Source organism: Desmodus rotundus, chromosome 6, assembly GCF_022682495.2.
Source record: "Desmodus rotundus isolate HL8 chromosome 6, HLdesRot8A.1, whole genome shotgun sequence".
Classification (NCBI taxonomy): domain Eukaryota; kingdom Metazoa; phylum Chordata; class Mammalia; order Chiroptera; family Phyllostomidae; genus Desmodus; species Desmodus rotundus.
In genome coordinates, this window is record NC_071392.1 from 103542585 (window position 1) to 103558576 (window position 15992).

Sequence of the window (15992 nt, forward strand, 5' to 3'; positions counted from 1 at the left end):
CTGGGGCCAGTAGTTGCACGTAGGACACAACTGAGCAAATTAGACCAAGCCCCGTTGATGTTTGCTAAGATGGAAACCTGTATTAGAATCCTCCAAATTCTGATTGAAGGATTGGCTCTTTTCGTCTGGCCTGGGGGCGATATTACGGGAGGCAGTTGCTCACTTTTGCCTCCAAGGGTGCTTGTAAACAGGAGGTCCTGGGGTATTTTTCATGTCTTCGGTTGGTGAAAATGCTCCTCTCTAAACTGGGTGGTTGCAGCACGGCGTTGCAACCCTTTGCGAGGCGCTGAGTGCCTGCCTGAGCACACAGCCCCTTGCTCTGGGGCGTGGGGACGGGGGGAAGGACAGAGTCTGCCGGAAAGACCCCCATCTGTCGGAGAGCAGCCCAGAAAGCGGCTCCCACCAGTCATCTGACACAACAGAGCTTTTTGAAGATTTGCACAAGCTTGGCATTTTGGGCACAGATAGGGGTCAGGTAGTCATGGCTGCAACCTGGGGAGGGCGGGCGGACCCGACAGATGGGGGATTGGCATGGTTCGGAGAGGGGGGCTGGAGGCCCCTCAGGTGGGAGGGCCAGGCTGCCCGCGTGGGTGGTCTGTGCCTGGGGGGCGGGGGAAGGGAGAGGTTGGGAGGGTGGACCCAGTTAGTGGGCCCTTCATTCTTCATCACAGCCCCCATCCAGCCCATGGTAGGGCATCAGCGGGGGAGTTGTGAGCAAGGAGAGAACCTTCCAGGAGGAATATTTTGCGACAGCTGGAGGGAGTGTGGCCCAGCCCCTTTTTGTGGTCAGAATGTCGAGGGAGAAGCCAGAGGCGGGGTGCTGGGAGATGGGGATCTGTTGTTGTTCAGGCTCCCAGGGGGCTTGGACACCTTCTGTCTCTGTGCCTCTGGTTTCTTCTCTGTAAAACTGGGTGTCAGGTTAGATTCTGAAATTCCTCCCGCCTTGGGCCTCTCTCGTAGAAAACATCCTCACAGTATGTAGGAAGGCTGTGCCGGACCAGGAGCTTTCTCTTACTGAATTCCTCCAGTTCCCGCGTGAGGGAGGTGTTGTTCCCATTTTGCAGATGAGGAGACTGAGGCTCCAAATGGTAATGTCTCACAGGTAGTAAGTGACAGGACTGAGGCTCTGCCCCCAAGGAGGTGCTTCCTTCCTGGAGCCTTGCTATGGAGACTTCTCCAAGAGGGTCAAAGTCAGGGATCGTCACCCGGGGCGGAGGCCTGCCCCGATTAGGACACCCCGCCCCACGTGTGTGGAGACGTCTCTTCTCGACTTCCTTCGTCTCCCTACGTACTCCTAGGTCTTCACCAGATAGCACCTCCCTGTGACTGTGCTGCCTGAAATTGACCACTCCGGGGTGACCACTGTCCCTCTTTCCTACTACCCCACTCCAGTCCTCCTCCTGTAGCAGCCTGGGCGATCCAGGAAGCACAGGTCACATCTGTCCCCTTTTGCTAACTCCTTCCACCGACCTCCAGGGGTGCCCTGAGGCTCAAGTCTGAGGTCATTATGCCTTATGTCCCTGGGCCTAGCTGTTCACCCTGGACGTTCTGTTTAGCTCCCGCCCTCTCTCTCCCGGACTGCACTCGAGCCACCTGGCCTCTTGCCCCTTGTTCCCTCCTTCGGGCCCCGTCTGTCCTGTGCCCTTTGCCGGGAACTTGGTGTCCTGCTGCCTGTTTCTCATCTCTCAGATTCACCTTAGACATCAGCCATCTCCTTGGAGAGAGGCCTTTAGTGGCCACTCAGTCCAAACAAAGGAGCCATTCTGTCGTTTTTCTGTTACTTTCAATAATAAGCTTCTAATTTTAGATTTCCAGATAAGCCGTGAAGATATCGCAGAGTTTTCCCATATCACATCCCCTGCACACGCACACACAGAGTTTTTCTCCCGTTACTGACATCATACGTTAGCATGGTTTACTTGTCACAATTAACAGATCGATCTTGCTATGTTACTACCAACTGAAGTCCACGCTTTGTTCAGATTTCCTTCGTTTTCCCAGTAAGGTCCCTTCTCTGCTCCAGGATTCTGTCCACGATACCCAGTACATTCGTCATCATGCCCCCCCCCCCAACTCATGTAGGCTCTGAGGGTTCCACAGATTCTTGTGTTCGATGACCTTGATTGTCTTGAGGAGTATCGTCAGGTATTTCGCAGGGTGTCACCTGGGACTTTTCTGCTATTTTTCTCACGATTGAACTGAGGCGGACTGGGGTAATGGGTTTGGGGAGCCAGTGCCAACTCATCACACCACATCAAGGGCACATATTATATACACCGATGGCGTTGACCGTGATCGCCTGGCTCGGGTGGCGTTCGTCAGTTTCTCCCTCCCGTGTTGTACTCTTTAGCAGGAAGTCACCATGTCCCGCGCACATGGAGTGGGGAGTGACATTCCTACTCTTTAAGGCCAGAATGTGTATGTAAATGATTTGGAATTCTTCTCTATGGGAGATTTGTCCCTCCCCCACGTTTAGTTATTCAGTCACTTATTTATATCATCATGGACTCCGTTATTTGCTACTTGGGTTATACAGTCCAATACTACGTATTTACCTTTTTGCTCAAATTATTCTGGCTTCGGCCATCGGGAACATTCCAGTATCCTTTTGACATCACTGGAAGTTGACTGATTGACTGATTGAACACTTCCTTACTTTGCGCCCCAACAGGATGCTCTAGGCTCGCTCATCTTGTATATTTTTTCTGTCACCGCACTAGACTGAGTGGTTTCCCCAAGGAGTCCTGCGTTCGTTTATCGGAGAATAATAGCATTAGCAGCCAAGATCTGGGCACCCAGTGTGGCATCGCTGCTGAGGCACGCGGCTTTGCTTTAGGTCCTCTCGGCAGACCGAGCAAGGGGACGTGCCACTAACCCATGTGTGTACACGTGTCTGTAGTGTGTCTATCTCTGTCTATATCAAATGAAACGAGTTTATACACTTGTCTCCAATTCTGCTCCGTTACCACCTGGATCGTTCCAGCCTTCCCTTCCTTATCTGTAGCCTCCCGCCATCCGCCCTGCGTTTACTGTTTCCCGGTACGTTTTACATCTTCGAGGTATAGCTGGAAGAACTTTTGACTATGTACGCTAATGGGACCACAACCCAGGGCGAGCCAATCGAACATTTGCGGCGTCCCAGGAGGGTGCTCGAACTCACTCCCCATTTTCTTCCTATCCCTCGTCCATGACCTTGTAGTTCTTTTTTATTTGTTTGTGGATGGTCTTCCCTGTGAGGATGTAGGCTCCTTTTCTCCCCGGGTTCTTGCCCCCCTTCTTCGATGCCCCCTTCCATTCAAGATGCAGGCTGGCATGAAAGTTCAGAAGACCTTGGCTTTTAGCACCAAGCTCCTGGGGCTCACATTCTGGACCGTGCCCTGCCTAGCTGGTTATTGTTTGTGACTCGGTTTCCCCTCATACACGGGGATGATGGATGCAGACAGAGGGTTTTGGTGAAGGTGAAATTTGCTCACACAGACAGTGCTCAGAGTGGCACCTGAGACGTGGTGGGCGCTCAGAAATGTCAGCCGTGGTCGGAGCCGGCACGAAGTGGGGTGAGCCACTTGTGTTGGTAAGCCCGTCACCTGCAGGTCCTACTTGCCATGTTCTCCTGCTGCCCCCACTTACACCTCTAGAAAACGGGTGTGGAGGTAGGTGTGGAAGCCGTGCCCCAGTAAGGAAGAATTGTGTGGGGCTCCCTGGCAGGTGGGCTCGGACAGGAGCCCTGTGCTGTTGGGACTCTCAGATGTTTGAAGAAAGCTGGTCTGCAGCGGTTTGGGCTGATTTTTTCCCAGGGCTTCTGGAGCCCCTGTCCTGGTGGGGAGTCTGTGAACAGGGGTCACCTGGTGTCAAGGGAGACCTTTCTCTCTCTCCAGGGGCACGGCTTTGTGTGGAAGTGAGCTCCGTCATCAGGGGCTGCTCCTGTGCCTAGGGGACCTTTCCGACAGGGCCCTGTGGGTCAGGCAAGGCCATTGCGAACACAGAGGCCTGGAGTTAGGAGACTGGCTTGCTGAGGTGCTGAGCACTGAAGTCATCTGGTCAATTTGGGAGGTGTGCAAAGGCTGATTGGATGAAGCCTTATCTCTCCTTCAGTCCTGATTATCTCAAAATCTGAGGTGTGTTGACTTAATCCTCCAGTCTGTTTGTCTGTGGTTTGGGAAATTCATGGCTTCAGTCCCTACTGACCCCATCCCTGTCACCGGCCCTGCCGAGCTTCTGTGGTTGCGAGCCCTGGAAGCCGCTGGTGAACTGGAAGGGAAGGCTGTCGGCCGGCCCGTGGGGTCGGTGGGAGTGCTGGAGGTCTGGGGCTGCCCTGGCGAGTGGAACTGTTTGCAGCCTCCTCAGGAGCCTCAGGGCAAAGTCCCCAGGGAGCGTCTCAGCCAGTGTCCTGTGTCCCTGCACTTTGGCCAGGGAAGGGCTGGGATCTGGACACCTAAGACCCACCAGCACTGCCTGCGTGGGGGAAGAGATAAATCCTGAAAAGAAGATGAAGCGCCCCCACCGCTGTGACTCAGTTGGGCATTGTCTCTAGAAGTGAAAGGTCACTGGTTTGACCTGGTCGGGGCACCTGCCTGGGTGTTTCGGGTTTGGTTCCTGGTGGGGGCGTGTATGGGAGCCCAACTGATCAATGTTTCTCTCTCACATTGATATTTCTCTCTTTATTTCCCCCTCCTTTCTCCTGTCTCTACAAATAAATAAATAAACCCTTGGAGGGGGGGAAAAAGAAGATGCGATGACTCTTTAGGCATCTCGGGAAACTGGCAACATTTTCCCCATCTCTTAGGTAGAGAACAGGCTCTGAACTATGCTATATTTGGGAAACATAGAAATGCTGTCAGAAATTGGCTCCAAATTCTGAAATCCTATTACTGCATCTGGTCTGTCTGACCTTTCAGGTTCTCTGACTACATTTTAGTTGGTGTAGCCTCTTCCCCCCGACACACACTCATCACAAACCGAGTAATTTCCGAGCCGGTCGTTGTCATTGCGCAGCCTCGGCACTTACCGGAGCATTTTCATTCTCGGGAGACGAAGCTTCTGAGCCTTCCGGACGTCAGGTTGACATTTGTGTCCGAGGGTAATGATCTGCGGAAAGATGCTCGGGCACACGCTGGAAGTACCATCTAGAGGTCACCTGTGTTTGCCCAGCTAATGTTCTCTGAGTGCTTACTAGGGGCAGGTGTTACATGCAAATCACTCTACTTGATTCTCCTAATAATGCGGTGATGTGGGTGTTGTTTTAGGCCCATTTTACAGTTGCGGTACTCTGAGACTTGGACTAATGAAGTGGCAAAATGGAGAACTGGGGTCAGGTGTTGTCTTCGAATTTAAACCTTTGTCCTTGGTTCTGAGCTCTGCCCCAGGGGTTCCAAGTCGGGTGTCTGCAGGGGCAGCAGGCAGACCGGTGAATGTAGCTGGCCTCTAGGATTTTTGGGGCCTTGAGAGTGACCAGCGGGTGCATGGCTCACCCGGTGTTATGGGATTCTTTACCCCATAAAAATGTCGGATTGAAATACGGTCTGTGCAGCCCATTTTCTGAAAGACAGTGCACAAACCCAGCAAAACACATCTCTAGGTTAGAAGTGGCTGAGGGCTGTCAGTTTGCATTCTCTGCACGAGACAAGTCATAGCACATTTTACCGCAGAACGCTGGCCACCCCGTGCACGGGTCGGGACAAGCCCCTCGCAGGCCAGGGACTTGAAGCCGGGAAAACGACAGTCCCCACGAGCTACGGCTCCCTACAAAGGCTTCCCTGTCGGGGCTGCTTGTGTTTGGATGCTGCTGTGTGCGCATTTTGCCGTGATGATTGTGGTGTGCGGATGCTGGGCTGCCAAAACTGAAACCGTTTTTAAAAAATGTCTGTGTAATGTCACCCGCACGAGGGGAACGAGCCACTTGGAAACCATGCACAGATGCGGCGGAAGCCCAAGATATTAAAATCTTGAACGGTATCATTCTTGCTGAGATTTGCCTGGGTATGGGTATGTTTTCTGAGACAGGATGCTGGAGAATATGCAATTATGGCAATTTGCTAACCAGCCCCAGACCTTAATTAGTACAGGAGCCTCGTTCTCACTGTTGTATGTAAATTAAGACTGTTTCACAAAGGGATTGTTTATGAGGATGGAGATGAGCTAGAGACCTTCTGTCATTTTTTTTTTCAAGGAAACTCTTTAAGAAAATATAACCATAAACACTCCTAAGTCACAGTGAGATGAAGAAGTGCTGAGAATTTTTGTTTCAAAAAAAAAAAAAAAAGAGCATCGGTATTTTTAACTCTATTTTGGCTCGTCTACATCTCCCGCAGCCCAAGAAGTGCCATCCGTGCGCTGTGCAGTGGAAAGAATGTGTTTGCGAGTCAGATAACTACCAGATTGTTCCTCTCCCAACAAGGTCTGAAATGCCCGGAACTCTGAAGACGGCGGGGGACGGCTTTCCAAGTCTCCACTTTCTTGTCTTGGTCGGCATGGCATCCACCGTGCATCTGTGCTGAGAGTCCCGGCGGCACCGTCTGTGCCGCGTAGCTCTGCGGCTCACTTGGGCGCAGCCCCGCGCCCGCCCGGCTTTTGAAGCCTGCCCCGTGTTAGGTGTTTATGTGCCTCCTGGGCTAGGACCCTGGGATCTAAAACGGACTGTTTCCAACCTTAGTTTACAAAGACGAGGCTGCTGCCGCCTTTTCCTCTTCTAGAGAAATGCCTGTAGAAGGAAGCGTCTACATGTAAGGCCTTTCAGAGGTCCTGGCACTTTTCGTTTCTGGCAGGGAGGGGCAGGAGGGGGCTGAGTTGCAAATACTGGTTACCTCCTTTTGTTCCAGTGGAGGTGGATCCTTGACTGTTGACTCCAGGGGTTACCCCGTCTGGAAAGGCTGCTGCTCCCAGTAGGGGGGGCAGTGCAGTGTCACGGGCCGACCCGGCACTTCCCCCATGCCACCCCACGCTGCCCTTCCCCACCCTGTGTTCCCTCTCCGCCTGCCTCAGCTTTCCTGGGAACCTAGAGACCCAGTATTTCACAGAGTTTTTTTTTTTTAAGCTTTATTGATACAATTTACATGCTATACAATTCTCCATTTAAAAAGATACACTCGCGTGGTTTTTAGTGTTCATAGAGTTGTACCACCACCATCGTGACACTCGATTTTAGGGCATTTTTATCACCCCATGGGCATTCGCTGTCCTTGCCCCCTCAGCCCAGCCCCTGACAGCCACGGACCTAGTTTCCGTCTCTGTGGATAGGCTTCTTTTGGACAGTTCATGGAGTATGTCGTGCGTGTGTCGGACTCAGAATAATGTTTTCAGGGCTCACCGGCACTACGGCACCTCTGAGTACTCCATGCCTTTTTACGGCTGACTCGTGCTCTGTTGCAGATATATCACATTTTGTGTGTCCGTTCATCTGCCGATGGACAGTGGAGTTGCTTCCCCTTTTTGGCTATTGTGAATCATGCTGATGTGAACATTTGTGTATGAGTTTTTGTGTGGATGTATGTTTTCATTTTGGGGGTATAGATGTAGGAGTGGAATTGTGGGGGTCATTGGTTAAGCTCTGCTTAACCTTTTGAGGGATGTGGCCTTATTTATTTATATTCACTTTTGGGGGTGACCTTGATGAATCAAATTCTATAGGTTTCAAATGTACAATTCTTGGTCACGTCGTCAGGACATTCCATTGTGTACCCACCGCCCAGAGTCAAAAACGGACAGTCTTTTGAACCCACTCAAGTCTCCCCCACATTTATTCCCATGGCCCTGTGTCGTAATGCCGGGCCACTCCTGTGTCTAGCCTCTAAAGCCAGACTGTTTAGAAGTGTGCGGACTCAATTCTTGGCCTCCCCGCCTCTCGCTTTGCCCCACCAGCTGCATTGTGGCTTCTACCCAGTCCCTCGTCTCTACTAACAGAGCTTCCTGCAGACTCCTCGCTGCTTTTTGGGGGCAGGTGTTCAGCACCCCTCCACCTTGATCTAATGGAGTGTTGGACATTGCTGGTCATTTTTCTCCTGGGAACCACCTCCTCCTCTGGCTTTTTTGCTGCCGCGGCCCTGGCTTTCCTTGTGTTTCCCTGGCACCTTCTCTTCTCTGCAGCCTTTCAGGGTTGGAGCTGCCGAAAGCTTGGCCTGTCCTCATCTCCCCGGGCGTGTTTTTTCCCTGGGGGATCTCGCCCACATCTGTGGCTTTAGGATGACTCACACATTTTTGATTTCCTATTCAGATTTTTGCTAAGTCACAGCGCAGAGGGCCAGCTGCTCACCTGCCCTCCCTACTTATCCACGGGGGTCTCAGACTCAACATGGCTGCTACCAATTTCACATTTCAGCCTTACCCCTGGTTCCCCCTGCACCCCCCGCCCAAACACCTGCTCCTCCTTCACGATGAATACCCCAGCACTCTGCCAGTTGGCAAGATGTGGGGATGTGTGACTTATCCTCCATTCTTCTGTCCTTTTGCCGTTTTGTGTCACTTACTTAGAATATTATATCTTGAAGGCCACTCTTCTTCCCATCGTCCCCATCGACCTGCAGGGGTCTTTTAGCTGGTCTCCTCACCTCTGTCCGTCCCCACTCCCAGTCTTTGAGAGGTCATCTCCTCTGGCTCTTCCCTCTTAAATCCTCACGTGCTGGTCCCTGCCCACCTTTCCAGCTCCCTCCCTCCTTGACCCCCTTTTCTGTCTGCTCCGGCCACCGGGTCTTTCCGATCTTCGATCTTCAGAAGGGCCATCTCTGACCATCAGGCCTTGGCTTAGGCCTGGAAGGTCCTCTTCTCTCTTTTCTTTGAACCTCCCCCCACGTTGATTCTAAGGCTCCAAATGAGGGTGGGTCCTTCCTTTGTTTTTGCTCATCTTATCTTTTACCCTGTGCCCGTTGTGCTACCACCGCCTAGGCGGGTTGGTAGGCGGTGAATATTTATTTTGAGTGCAGGAGTGAAGGACTTGACCTTGTCTATCAGATAGATAGAACTTTTTTCCTGGAGAAGGAAGTAAATGCGTTTCTGCTACAGAGGATGGCTTTGTTGGCAGCGTACTCTGTGCCTGGAAATAATTACCGAAGCTCAAACGTTTGTTCTCTTGGAAATGATTGGTGGCCTGTTTTTTTCCCCAGAGACGTGGTACTCTTTGAAATGGCCCCCTTCCCTCTGATTTCTTCCTTCCCCAAGGTATTAATACCACATCCAGTAGTGGCCCTGGGAACCTACTACCCTCCCATGTGGCCTTGTGTAGGTCCCGTGGCGGGCCAGGGTCCCCCTGCTCCTTGCCCGGGCACACATTTGCAGATCCAGGCTGCTCTCCCTGAGGACCTCCTTCCCTTCACCGTCTCTGCATCCTTGGGGACCCAGGCCCCCTCTTCCTGAGCCTTCATTTACATCTCCTACTGTGGAGTCCTTAGTTTCCAAAGTCAAAATCACCCTGGAAAGTCCCTATGAAAGTACACTAATCAGCTCTCATCAGACATTTTTACGCATGCTAAAGGTTTGCGAATTTCCAGGCCTGGCCAAAGGAGGAATCAAGGGTGAGTCCATATGCGTGTTGCTAGGCATCAAGTCATTATGCCCTTGAGGCATTCAGGATGGGCAGAGGTTCCTACAGTGGCCCTTGCCAGGCTCACTGCAGTGTGTTAAGTATTGAGCTTCCACACCTACACAGTCCAATCAAGCAGCCAGTAGCTGAATGTGACTGTTTAAATTTACATTAATTAAAACAGAAGATTCTTCCCTTGGTCTCACTAGTCACGTTTCAGGTGTCCGAGAGCCACATGTAGCTAGAGGCCGCAGCGCTAGGCAGCACAGGTAGAGAACACTGCGTTATTATGTACAGAAAGCTCTAATACTTGAATACATTAATGGATTGGCCATCAGTGCCGTGCTGGATGCTGTAGGTGAAAAGGCAGAATTAGCCAGGGGCTGGCACAGCATAGAACGCGCTCAGTAAGTGATTGCATTGGGGTCTGAGTTTTGCTTGATCCCCCTGGGCCTGCTCTGTTTTGAAAAGCTCTGCAAAGAGAGAACATGGCTATCTTCTTGTCTTCCCAAGCTGGCATTTCTTCCTTCCTTTTTTTTTTTTTTTAAGATTTTTATTTATTTTTTTAGAGGGGAAGGGAAGGAGAAAAAGAGGGAAACATCAACGTGTGGTTGCCTCTCCGTGCGCCCCCTACTGGGGACCTGGCCTGCAACCCAGGCATGTGCTCTGACTGGGAGTTGAACCTGCAACCCTCCACAGGCTGGCACCCAATCCACTGAGCCACACCAAGCAGGGCCCCAGTTGGCATTTCTTATGGAGGCCCCACCAGACTGCCTTTCCATCAGGCCCTTTGGCATCTTGGCGCTGGCTGGGGGAAAATACCACAGGGTATGCTGGCCCACCCTCTCCCCAGCCTTCAGAATGCTTTAGTGTAGAATTCGTTTACCAGTGTGTCTCCTCACCTAGACGGAAATGGGGACCAGGTCTCCATCACTTTCCTGACAAACATGAGGCTGGTGATTTTTATAATAGTTGCTCAATAAATGTTTTTTGAATAAAATGACCTTCTAAGAAATATAGACTAATTAGAATCTAAGGGGAAAAATAGGTTATTGGTTTTCCTTTTCAAATGATGAAGTCAAGGCACCTCCTTCGATCAGCCGAAGCATGCACAGAAAAAGCAAAAATCCTCTCCTGCCAGGCAGTCAGGGCTAACGGTTTGCTGTATTTCCGCTACACTCTGCCCCCTTCTGTCTCTCTGAAAATATGAGCACACTTAGACCATGATGGGGTCGAACTTTCTAGAACTTGGCCATTCCAGCAAAGCGTCCGTTCTCTCTCACCCCTCTGTCTCCCTTCTCGCCTTCCCCACTTTGCTCTGCCTTTAAGAGATTTTCAAGGTTAGATTGAATCATCTGACAGTTAAGAATAATGGAGACCCTAGCAAAGGGGAATTTTCCTTCCATCTGAAGCGGGCAGCCTGGAGGATTATTCCACGTGGAAATGGGGCCCCGTGTGGCTGGACCGTCTGCTTGGACCGTCTGCCTGCTTTCTTTGTTTAAGAGAAGCTAGAAATGGATCTGCTACACTGGTAATCCTGGGGGTTGCTTCCCTTCTTGACCCCTGGTCCATCTCATAAACTGTCACCAGGGCCCTCTTCTGAATAAGGCTTCGGAGTTTTGTCCTGTCCCTCGTGTCCCAAACCATCTCCAATAACTTTCTGTACCCGCGTAGTAATTGGGACTGTCTTTCGAACCAGGCTGTCATTTCTTGGGTTGGGACCAGGTATACTAGGAGTTGGTAAGAGTTGTTTGACAAATATGAATCTTTAAAATCTAGACTCATCTCAAGGATGGGGGGGCGGCGTGTTGAGAAGAGATCCTCAGACTTAAAAGGGTCTGATAAGAAGAAGGGCAAAGCATCAGGACTAAAATATTTGGTTAAAGGGTCATCACCGTGGGGGTCTCCCAGTGGGGAGCACGGACTGAGTGTTTTCCCTGGCAAAAGTCCTTCCTCTTTTTAAGCTAAATGATCTTAAAATGATAGCTCTCCCCAGGAAGAGTGGAGCTTGGAATGGGCGGCCTGAGAAGACCTCATGGGTTTTCCCGCTTTGGTTCTCAGTAATTGTGCTTATTAGCTGCGTAGGCCCATCACATTTTCAGGATACAAATTCTTACTGAGTCCCCTACTTTTGGGGGAATGGGCTCTTTTAGGCAAGAAACAAGAATGGCTGAGCACCTGTTGAAAGGGAATTTCCTGCTCCAGTTTCTCTCTCGGACCCTGGAATGGCTAGGCTGCCTTTTGTGTGGTCGTCCCTGTTGACCTCACAACTCTCCAGTCTTCTTGCTTTGCCCAAAGAAACCCTGAGACTGGGGAAGAAAAACCGGAGTTTCCTGTGAGTCAGGCCTGCTCGGCGCACCTGGCAGCTTTGTAAGCCCTCCTGTCACTCATGCATTCAGCTGGTTAGGTGTGCGTTTTGGGGCACAGCTGAGCCAGGCCATGTGCCAGGCACTGGGCCCCAGCAAAGAAAGAAAAACTGAGACGAAGCTCACATTCTGGAGGAGACACATAAACCAGTGAACCAGCAAACAAAACAAAACAAAAGAAAACAAAACAAAAAAACCCACCCCATACTTTTCGGGCATTTTCAGCTAGAGAGGACTGCAGTGATGGGACGAAAAAAGGCTCCAGGGTGATAAAATAAAGCGGCTGGAGGCTGAAGTGGGCAGGGAAGGTTTGCTGGCAGGGAGATGACATTGGAGCCAAAAGCTGAAGTTGCCACCTATGGGAAAATTAGGCACAGAGCATTCTAGATGGAAGGGCCAGCAAGTGCACATGAGTTTAGCACATTTGGGGCCATTGTGTTTAAGGGTGAGTGAATGGAGGAGAAAAGGTGAGCAGGGCTAGATCTGGGGGCGGGGGCACATTGTAGATCTTGATAAGAGGTTGGGTGTCTAAGGCCCTGGGCAGGTTTTATGTAGGGGACGGCTCATCTTAGTTTTGAAGCAGGCTGCTACAGAGGGGCAGGGGGCTTGCATCAGGCCGGCAGCTGTGCAGGTTGGACTGAATCTGAACGAGCAGAAGTGAGGGTGGGCGGGAAGGAACAGCCCCTTTGCAGAGCCCTTGCTATATGTGCCGGGCACCACGTAGGCACTTGCTGGCATCCTAACCCTGCGAGGTTTGGCTTGCTGAATGCGTTTTGCAGATTACTGGGATTCTGAGGTCAGCTCCCTCCCCGGCTTCGTGAGCCTCTTCTGAGCAGCGAGGACAGTGCCTTTGGAGGAGGCCCGGGGATGAAGTTCAGGGATGAAGTTCAGGCTGACGGGTGGGGCCGGGACTGTGGGCCACCTGACAGCTGGCTGCTTTGATCTGGTGGAAATTCTGAGCCCTGAACGACTTTGGAGCCTGGCTTGGTTGGCCCCACACCAGCCTGAGCAGACTGAAAAAGCTTGTGATTCTCATCAGTGAGCCTTTTCAGAAACAGGCTGGGAGGAGGGAGCCTGGTGCAAGTCAAGGTGAAGATACAGAGATTGGGGGAAACTGGCTTGAGATTTCTGGGTAACTGTTTTTTTCCCTGCCCTGGCTCCTCCCTCCCCCACAGGGTAGAGTATCAGTGGTAACTGGTGGTGCTGTGTGCCAGGCGCCGCCGGTCACGGTGCCTGTGTTGTCCCACTTAACCCTGACACGCCTTTCAGGAGTGTTCCAGCAGTTCCAGCTGAATTGGCTGAGGCACCGAGAGGCTGAGTAACTTGCCAGAGGACACACAGCTGGCAGGTGACAGGGCTTGGGTTCTGACCTAGTGGTGGGGCTCCAGAGCCCACACACCGAACAGCAGTGTCGTGGTGACATCTTCCAACACCAAGCGTGCCCTTAGTGACGGAGAATGACAAGGTGGCACTCACAGCCCTAGGGAGGACAGGGGACTGGTGCGGGTAGGGGTTCCGGAACGGGACTCGGCTGCGATGCGGTCCCTGGCTGCTTTGACCTGCCTTCCCACTTTGCCTCTCTGAGTCTCACCTACAGAAGGGTCCAAGAATGCCATTTCTACCTCAGGGACTCTTGGGAAGATTCATAAAATAGTAGCTCCTGAGTAAAAAGTATCTGTGGATCGCACAAGCCCAGTTGGAGGAGGCAATAGAGAAATATTTTCCTCGCTATCCCTTCTCCCCCAATATATATTCACGAATTCCTGGTATTTCTCCTGCTCTGCTTTTTGTCCGTCCGTAATCAGTTTCTGATTCTGTATTTCTATACTGAATATATTTTGTATTCATTCTTTGTATACTAGCCACTCATCAGGGGCTCGTTTTTCCCGGGGCCTCAGTTTTCTCATCCATCAAAGGGATACTTAGTCCTGACCTCCTTGTGGAGGTGTGGTGAGGAGTAAGTAAGTCCATGTTTGTATTTAGAACAGTGCCTCGCAGATAAAGCGGTCACCAAAAGGCAGCTGCTGTCACTGTTACTTGTTGCTAGCTGTCCTCCCACTGGGGCCTTGCCGACAGTTCCCCAGGGAGCCCCGTGTCTAGTAGTTGCTCAGTGGCTGTTTGTTGACTGACTGGTTCCATTGTTTGTTTGTTTTTCTCTTTGAAATCTGAAGTCGGGCTGCCAGGTGAAACAGCGGGCATCGTTTTCCTGCTTCACGGACATAGATGCCTCCATGCGTGGTGCATTTACGCAGGGGCCTGCCTGGCAGCTCGCTGGAAGTTTCTGGACACCAGGGCTCCTCAGCCTTGGCTCTGGTGACAGTTTGGGCCTGGTCGTTCCTTGTCAGGGGGCCGTCCTGCGCACTGTAGGGTCTGTAACAACAGCCCTGGCTTCTCCACCCACTAGATGCCAGTAGCAGCCCCTCATTTTGCCTGGTTGACGGCCAAAAATGTCTTCCGACGTTGCCAAGGGTCTCCTGGGGGACCTGGTTGAGAACCCCTGCTTTACAGTCTTCTAAACACCTGAGTCCCTTAAAAGTGGCACCTGATTAATGTCGGGGGGCATGTTCTGAGCTCCTGTGTGTCGGGGGTCCCTGGCTGGGGCCAGTGCCTGGTACACAGTGAGAGTTACATAAATAATAAATGTTACCAGACATGCCCTGGCCGGGTGGCTCAGCCAGTTGGAGCTTTGTCCTGAACGATCCCCAGTTGAGGCTCATACAGGAGGCAACCGATTGACGTTTCTCTCTCAACGTCTATGTTGTCGTTCTGTCTCTCTCTCCCCCTTCCTTTCTCTATAAAATCAATAAATATATCCTTGGATGAGGATTTAAAAAAAAAATTATCGTCCATTTTCCCCTGAGCCGTTTAAACACACCTACAGAGTTAAGCGTGTGAATGCGATCAGAATGAATTCGAAAGGGAGCCCGGAGCTTGTCTCCTGGTCCCGGGTGTTTCTGCGGGCCTTTGCAAACCCGGAGCCTACGCCGCGCCTGTTTCTTGCACCCGGTTCTATTTCTGGCCCTTTTTCACTTGGGTTTTGTTCTATGTACCGCAGAAAGACGTGATTCCCTTTTTAGTCTATTTTTTGGCTGCAACGCGGATTTTTGCATCTCAGTCCCCCGTTCGTGACGTGGAAGTTGTTCCCCAGCTTCAGCGTGCACAAGGCTTGCTGCAGTGGCTGTGGGGCCCGTCCCGCTGGGCTCTCCTGGGTCTTCTGGCCACAGGGTGCTTTCTTAGAGCCCCCCACTGATGTCCAGGTGATGGTGAGCCTCCTTTTCACTAGTGTGGTTGGGTGACATTGTGGGTCTGAAATCTGCTTTCCCAAAGGAACTTGACTAGGTGACTGTAGAGGGTCTGTCTCCTCTTCCTTGGTGTCTTAGAGAATTTTCTTATCTTCACGAATTAGGGGGCTTTTAGAGAGGCCGGACCCCCACCCAGGACATGTGGGGACCGTTGCCTGGCCCTTAGTAACACCTCTTTCTTCATCTGCCCCCTTCCCGAAGCCTCTGTTGTTTCCCTTTTCAGCTCACAGCCCACTTCCCTGCTCCAGCTGCTGCCAGCCAAGGCGTTGTTTGTTTCTGAATTGGCCCTCGGATGCTGCAGTTCCCCATTACAGTTTGAAAGCCACCACCAGCACCTGAGCTTTCTAGAACCTCTTCTTGGCTTGGAGGGTGGGACCTACCACAGTCCCGCCAGCCTCGAGAAATAATGCAAATGGGTTTCTAGCCACCAGAACCAGTTCCTCCTCTGAAAACTGTCCTCATCCAGCTATGAAGTAAAGGCCAGAGGCAACTGGTTATTCCACATTTTTCTTTGTGGTGGTTTGGCTGTTTTAGGGCCTCAAATGTGCACACACATGGGTCGCAGCCTTCGGCCTGGGCCTGCGGTGGGGGGTGGAGGGCCATGGCTACTCCTAGGGAGTTGGGTCCTGCCTTCTCCTCCCTCTTTGCAAAATTTGAAAAAACTTGGCATTCTCAAATCAGGAAATTCCTGTTGAGATGTTGTCGTGTTTTGGTTTTTTTTTCCCCTCCAGAAGCAGAAGGCCTTATCCCAGCCGCGGGGCAAAGAGCTGCCTTGGGTTGCATGGCCTCTAGTTGTTGAGGGCTAAACAGTGAATT

The 15992-nt window shown here is 51.6% G+C and overlaps 1 protein-coding gene across 21 annotated transcripts in view; it reads left to right on the forward strand.

Annotated features, from left to right (window-relative positions):
- The window catches only part of ZMYND8 (zinc finger MYND-type containing 8), a 105504-nt gene that overhangs the window by 9512 nt on the left and 80000 nt on the right, over positions 1-15992 (forward strand). The window contains exon 1 of one of the 21 annotated variants that reach the window (XM_045194444.3): positions 12321-12341. The exons of the other annotated variants lie outside the window; for them this stretch is intronic. The gene's annotated coding sequence lies outside the window, so the exon portion shown is untranslated. Of the gene's footprint in view, positions 1-12320; positions 12342-15992 lie in introns of those variants that run through there. 21 annotated transcript variants of the gene reach the window in all.